Raw genomic sequence first — 7,985 nt, forward strand, 5'->3', positions numbered from 1 at the left:
ATGCGATTGTGGACAGAAATAATTTTTTTTTTTAATTAAATAAAAAATATGTAGCTACAGTACACAGTAAGCACTTCTAGGAAATTAACTGTTAATTGTGAAGAGAACATAAAAAAAAAAGTTGTCATCATATCCAAAAACTGCAAACTAACAAGAAAAATTGGTAGACTTTACGCAGCCTACTCGTTTTTAAAAAAAAAGAAAGTCTTATATTATCATACTTAGCTTAATTCATGGGCTTGCAGCGATCCTGAATTTCTGTTGAAACTGGGGGGTTTAATTCTTTGTTGTATTGTTACTGTCTGTAGCAGAGCTGCTAGTGTATTTTGAGAAGTGAAGGTGTGTTCAGAACACAGCAGACTAGATGTACTTGTGTGTGATATACTGGAACTCACTTTGACAGTATACAAGTAAGCGTCTTTCTGTCCAGTGATCATTCAAAACATTAAAAAATAAAATAAAATAAAATCCCATTCATTTTTAGTGCTTTGCTCCATTACAGTGACTAACTTTCTATTTAAGCAATAACTGCACTCAGACACTCAATCCAATGTTACCACAGCTGGGATTGAAGTACGGTGTGCCGAAAGCAATGCAATTAATGTGCATTAAAACAACTGTGATTAATTGACAGCCCTAATAAATACTAATAATGACAATAATAATAGTTTTGTTCAGACAGTGGAGGTGTTCACAGGATAGTGACTTTACCACAGTACAAAAGTGTTTTATACAATCCTTTTTATCCCCTTGTATTCCTTCATCTTCAGCAGTATATGTAACATATGCACATAACAGCAGCTTAAGGAGTCACTGCTCTGGGAATTCCAGAAAACACAATCAATAAGAAAATGAGCCCTTTAAATCTTTTATTATAAACCAACAGGTAATTTCAACAGTTATTTATTTTACAATACTTTTTTTTTTAATTCTTTGACAAATCAATACTTTCTAATGCATGTGGAACAAAGAATGGATAGTTGTTTATAAGTTTTGTTTGAATGTACTGCTTATTTTGAAGTTTTTGTTGTTTTAAATTGTTAAATAAAAAGGCCTAGACTTTCCCAGCATTATCGGCAGAGTATAAAAAAAGTTTCAGTACTGTTTCCAGGAAAGTGCCTGCTGAAAAATCTTTTCTAAATAGTTTCACCTAATATACTAGGTGCATTTTGATACACTCAAGTCTGTTTCCCAGAACATGCTTGGTGTTCCAATTACACTCAGGAGAAACAGAAGAATATAAATGTTTAAAAAAAAAAACTGTCTGACAGGAACCCTGCAGTCAGCATGCTAAATGATCCTTCTAGTCTAAAAAACAGTGTGTCCTATGGATTGAAATTCCAAGTTGAGATCTGTTGTTATTATTATTTATTTATTTATTTATTTATTTATTTATTAGCAGACACCCTTATTCAGGGTAACTTACAAATGTTACAAAATATCACAGTACAAGGTATCACATTACACAATAATAGTTATAAAGCACAATAAAATCAGTAGAAAATAAGATGAAGTTCAAATAAGAGCAAAATAAAGAAAACAGTAAATAATTACATTTAAGAACAAGTTCGACTAAGAGCAGTTAAGGTAAACATAATTGCTTATGGAAGGTGGTCAGGGACTGAGCAGTCCTGATATCTGTGGGTAGGTCATTCCACCACTGAGGGCAAGGGTGGAGAAGGAGGGGGAGGTACAGCTAATTTGCCGGTGGAGGAGGGAGCAGAAAGGTTGAGACAGTGATAGATGAGAACAAGAGTTTTGATTTGGATGCGAGTAGCGATAGGGAGCCAGTGAAGGGAACGGAGCAGCAGTGCAGCGTGGAAGAAACGAGGAAGGAAAAAGAAGACAAGCAGCAGAGTTCTGGATGAGCTGGAGCAGATGGATAGCAGAGGCAGGAAGGCCGGCCAGGAGGGAGTTGCAGTAGTCAAGGCGGGACAGTACCAGGGCCTGAACTAGGAGCTGCGTGGAGTAGGTGGTGAAGAAGCAGTGAATTCTGCGTATGTTGTTGAGGAAGAAGCAACAGGAGTGTGCCTGGAGCATGTCAGAGTAGAGATGTTACAATTTTAAATGCACATCGCGGCTTGAAGCAATTAATGACAAGAGCCTTCAATTAGTGAGCAAAAAAAATGAGTTTGAATCATTATTTCTTGAAAGAACAAAAAGAAAACCCACAAATATACATTGTTATGTAAAAACTAAAGCAATGCAGCATACATATTATTTATTCCAAAAAACACCCTATTTAAAATGTAACCATCTGGCATTTTATACAATGAGGACACTTTGTATGCATCATATGTGATTATGCAGTCTGGTTTGTTTGCATTTTTTTCAAATATTCTTTATGCTGACTAATATTGTCCAGTTCTAATGTTTGCATGACAGTGACAAATAATTTAAGAATACAGTCTTAAGCCCCTTTCACACACAGATGGTGCTACTGAGGTGTCTCAGAGACGTAAAAAAGAATTATTTAAAATATCCATTCACATAGGACGAAATTGCACAATCTATGCCGGTATAATACCATCATAACCCTTTCACACAGCCAAAGGGATCATGTGAGTACAACTTTCAAACCTGTCAGTCAACAGATAGTTTTCATGGCAACGGCGATCGGCCCATAAATTGAGGCATCATGCAGACTCCAATTATTACCTCGTTCTTGATCAGCCATTGTATTTGAAAGAAATGAAAGCGTGTAACACCAATGACAACAATAACCAACACTTCCGGTATACAGTCACGTGGGATGTTGACTTTCAATCCATGCCCACTATAGCGCTTCAGTGCCGGTGTCCCAGGAAATAAGTTGATCAAGCTCTAGAATTTAAAGGGGAGGTTCCATTGTTTCTAATGTAAACGAGCCTAGACTAGGAAATAAGTTGATCAGATATATTAATGAACAATAAATAATCTAAAATTAATTTTGTAAGTATAATTTATATCAATTAGTAGATCGGATTTATTCGGCAGTATGCTGCAAGATAAGATGATGTGAATATCGCTTTAGATCCGATATATTAGCCTAACAAAAATGCATAATTTAAAATGACTTTTGTATGTATAATTTACATTAACATGTAGATCCGATATATTCATCAGTATTACGCTAGATAAGGGAATGTGAATATCGCTGTAATAAATATTAGCAGCAAATAAATAATTTAAAATGAATTGTATGATTGTACATTTCTGATTGTGTATTTCTGTTTGTGTAACACACGTTAACTAGCAAAATGTGTTACGTATTAACGTTATTTTGCATTTCTGGAGGTGTTTTTGTTTTGGGAAGCTTATAATTCCCAACCTGAGTACACGACACCATTCCTTTCTAAAAAAAACTTTCGGCAGGCTATTTGTGGTTAATTTTCTTCACACTACCAATTTAAAAACCACAACCCTAAACCTATAACCTTTTTTAAATATACCGATATTCCCTCAAACACAGACATCAGACCACCAAATATCTCTAATAAAACCTTGTGTTTTATCAACAACATAACAGTGTAAAAACCCATGCAACAATTTTCATGAACAGTTATAACTGTCCATTGAAACCCAGTTTGTAGACTTCCATTACTGCTGAGGGATAACAAATATCTACACAGTTCAACTGTCTTTTTAGGTAAGTTTCAAAAATGAAGTTCATTTTATTATTATTTATTTCTTAGGAGGTGCCCTTATCCAGGGCGACTTACAATTGTTACAAGATATCACATTATTTTTAAATACAATTACATTATTTTTTTACACATTATTTTTACATACAATTACCCATTTATACAGTTGGGTTTTAACTGGAGTAATCTAGGTAAAGTACCTTGCTCAAGGGTACAGTAGCAGTGTCCCCCACCTGGGATTGAATCCACAACCCTCTGGTCAAGAGTCCAGAGCCCTAACCACTACTCCACACTGCTGCCCTTTTTTAAAAGAAAACATTTACTTTATAAAGTAACTATGTGTTTAAAACTGTCATAAAATGTTTAAGAGAACTCTATTTTATACCCTTAAACACTTCTTAGACATAAATGTACAGACTGATAAAAAATAAAAAATAAATGTTTAATTTATGCTATTTTTCTATAGTTTTGATCAGCCAAGATCTAAATCTGTCCAGAAGTCCTATCTTATTCCAAATATATCAATGCAAGTATTCAGCTGTTTATATATAAATGTTTTAGGCTTGTCAGTCAGCTAACTGTCACTAATTAGGAATGAAAGATTTTGCTGCTAAAGGAAGTGCTATTGATATCATCGTTCTTCAAACTAAGCTCTGCAAAAGTAAAATTGTTCAGCCTTTTTTAGCACTGGATCCCGTTAGCTGCTGCATTAGATGTGATTCATCAAAAGAAAAGACTTCTTTTTTAAAAATAAATCTGTCTTAATACCTGTTTCTATGAATAAATAATGATGCTCCTTCCTGATAGCATGACAGGACAATTTCGTGTTACTGCAGAGAATGGAGATAGATCAGACGTGTTGAAAAAACTGACACAAAACTGAGGTGAGCTGCCTTATAAAACTTTACTGTAGTCAAAGCTTACAAAAGTAAAAGTAACTAACCTTGGTGAATTTCAGTTGGTTAGCACAGTAAATGACATTGCAAAATGACTGTGCAAATAGAACATGGTGCATTCATTTGGAGAGGTATGTATAGATTTAATATCTGAAGTATTTTAATCAGAGCATGTTAAAATCCATCTAACTTTATTGTGTTTTCCCTGCATTCACTCCTAGTTGTGTTCCAAAACATCCTGCTATGATTTGAAATCAATACAAAACCCCTGCTCCACTCCCAACAGCTTATTAAGAATTCTAATAAAAGGCTGGTGCTTGCTGAGTGGAAGATAATTGTTAGGGCTTGTTATTAGTCAAGCACAGCCATGCAGTCTAGCCAATGGGCTAATTCACCGTAGCCTAGTGAAGCTTATAATGAACTATCTATTACTTCAAAGTTTACAGATAAAGTCAATATACCGTGTCAATATATTGTAATCATTACATTTAGATTACATGTACATTACTCTCCCAAGGTATCTGATGCAATGGCCACTGTTTTTAGTTAGTTTTTTTTGTTGTTGTTTTTTTACCATTTTTCCATTACCAAGTTCTTTTTGGGATTCACTCTTTTAAGAAAAAGGAATCTGTTCTTAGGGAGCATTGTAATGATCTAAACATTGCAGATCTGTATACAATGTACAAATCTGCTTTTACAAAGACCCTTTAAAATGTATTTGTATTGTGGTTTAGCAATAGGGGATAGGCCAGTACACTGGTAGTGTGGACCATTTACAAGTAAAAATAACTTTAGTTTTTTACATCACTTACTGAAATGGAAAAACCAAGAAAATCTTGTAATGAAGGAGAAACTGGTGAATACATTGCTTCATATAATCCAAATGCATTGAATTTTATTAAACGATTCACTTAATGTGACAAAATATGAATTTAGCAGCATGTGTTGTTTCTTTGCGGTCAGCCGTGACCATGCTTACAGTAAGTGTTGCTTGCCAGTAGATCCTTATGCGTGACACCCAACAGGTAAGATTTCTGTCTTGAAAAATGAAATTTCTGGGAAAAAGTCAACTGATCGTTGACAATGTGCCCTTTAGAAATAAGAAGTTGATTGTCTACAGCTCTGTTCTGTAGCACAACAAGCAACCTTTCTTCTAAATGAATACTTTATTTTCAGCATTATTTCCCCTGCTTGCACACTATTCTAGCATACATCGCTTTGGGGCAAATGTTGACAAATTGCACAATTAGCGCCTTTTAGCCATTAACGGGACATTGCAAATTCAGCTAAAATTATTGGTGTGCTAATAAGAGGGTTTACTGATTTTTTTTATTTAAAGAACTCCTTTATTGAGAATTAAGTGCTGAATAATCTGCACTACTTGTATTGTAACACTTGAAATGTATTTGCTTACGATTGTAAGTCGCCCTGGATAAGGGCGTCTGCTAAGAAATAAATAATAATAATAACAAAGCAGTTCGTATTAAATAATGAATACTTAGATCAGCAGTGATAAGACCTTCTGATATTAAAGCTCCTCTGGTTAAACTACGATACAATTGACTACTGTCATGAAAGTGTCTGAAGAGAAATATTTTATGAAGTGGTACATTGTCCCCTCCTTGTGGAAAAGCTAATTCCCTACATTATAGATTATCAATGGAACCAAAAGACCAATCTAGTAACAACTTAAGAAACATACCAAAAATATCAGTTAGTTTATTTATATAGTATGCAGCTTTTTACTTACAAGTAGTATAGTGGGCTGCTGTATGATGTTAGCTGAGTTTTCAAAATTGAGATAGTTATGAACACATTTCCTCAACATGTTGTAATTTGTTCATGTGCATCCTGGCACAATTGAGGAAATTGAAAAGGACTTTTACTTGAATTTAATTTAGTATTGTCAGCATTTTAAGGGTATCAACAACGATACTCCTTTTTATATATATGTAAAAATGCTCCAAAATATCAATATTCATTTCCGTTTCAGTAATAGCATCATGGTGACTTTTTATTACTCAGAAAAAAACCACATGGCCTTAACAGAGTTATCAGAATCATGTCTACCCTTGAAGGACATCTGACCAGCCGTCTTTGAAGTAGATCTGAGTGTAACCATTAACCTCTCCCCTTGCAACAACCTACTCCCGTAGATAGGGCAACAGGGGTGTTTTAAACTTCTAATTATAGTGGCAAGAAAAACAGCTTTGCCAGTTTTAGGTCAGCAATACTAAGACCTTAATGTATGCAGAGGAGATGGTAGGTGAGTTTAAAGTTTAAAGGGGGGGGGGGGGGGGGGTATTTAATGATGTATTATATATCAAGAGGAAGCCCTTGAGTAACCAGTGTACTTTCTCAGGTTATGTTTGTGCTTCTTCTGTTGGTCTGGTATTGTTCAAGAAAACAATACAAGATTATACCACTAGAAAGCACTACTCTAATGCATACAACAGTACAAACTATAAGCCATGCAAGAGTACAAACTGTAAGACAAGCAGATCTCAATGGAGTATGTTTGCGCTATAAAAGGAAGATGTCATTTAAACCACTGCAGCTTTTATAAAATAACTCTATATATATATATATATATATATATATATATATATATATATATATATATATATATATTTTAGAGTTATTTTATAAAAGCTGCAGTGGTTTAAATGACATCTTCCTAGTTGTTTAACTAAAGTTCTGACACAGAATGGAATTGTTAACACTAAAGGCTGTTAATACTGAAGAGTCTGTCTGTTATGACACATTCATAACCATCTGTAGAATAAATTCAACACAATATGACAGCTCTGTGGCATACTGAATGGTAATACTCTGTTGCACAGCAATTGCAAACCTAGCAAAAAACAAATTGACAATGGCACGCTGTCTCTGTCTCTATGAGAAATGTGGCTAGAAAGACACCTACTTTTCCATCCACACAGAGAGAAAGAATCTGAAAAATGCAGCAACTGAATGCACAACAATACAAATAACAACATTTAGATTAAAAAATAATTAATTCAATTGATTAATTCAATAATATTTTCTACTCAGAGTGTATCTGAAATCAATATCCAACATGTTCTTTTGACTTTCAAAATGCATGCAAGGATACTGTAAACTCCCTGTACTCTCATAAATAATAATAATAATCTTTATATAGCGCCTTTTCATAGTGGACCACCATCACAAAGCGCTTTACAAGATACGAGACTATGGTGTGTGAACTATGCATCAGCTGCAGAGTCACCTACAGCAACGTCTCACCCGAAAGACGGAGCATGAGGAGGTTAAGTGACTTGTTGAGGGTCACACAATGAGTCAGTAACAGAGCCAAGATTTGAACCGGAGACCTCCTGGTTATAAGCCTGTGTCTTGAACCCCTGGACCACATGTCATTGGACCGCATGTCATTTAACAAGTTTCACACTCTTTATTTCATCACTAAATCAAAGGGATTTCATCT

The sequence above is a fragment of the Acipenser ruthenus genome, chromosome 12 (genome assembly GCF_902713425.1).
Source record: "Acipenser ruthenus chromosome 12, fAciRut3.2 maternal haplotype, whole genome shotgun sequence".
Classification (NCBI taxonomy): domain Eukaryota; kingdom Metazoa; phylum Chordata; class Actinopteri; order Acipenseriformes; family Acipenseridae; genus Acipenser; species Acipenser ruthenus.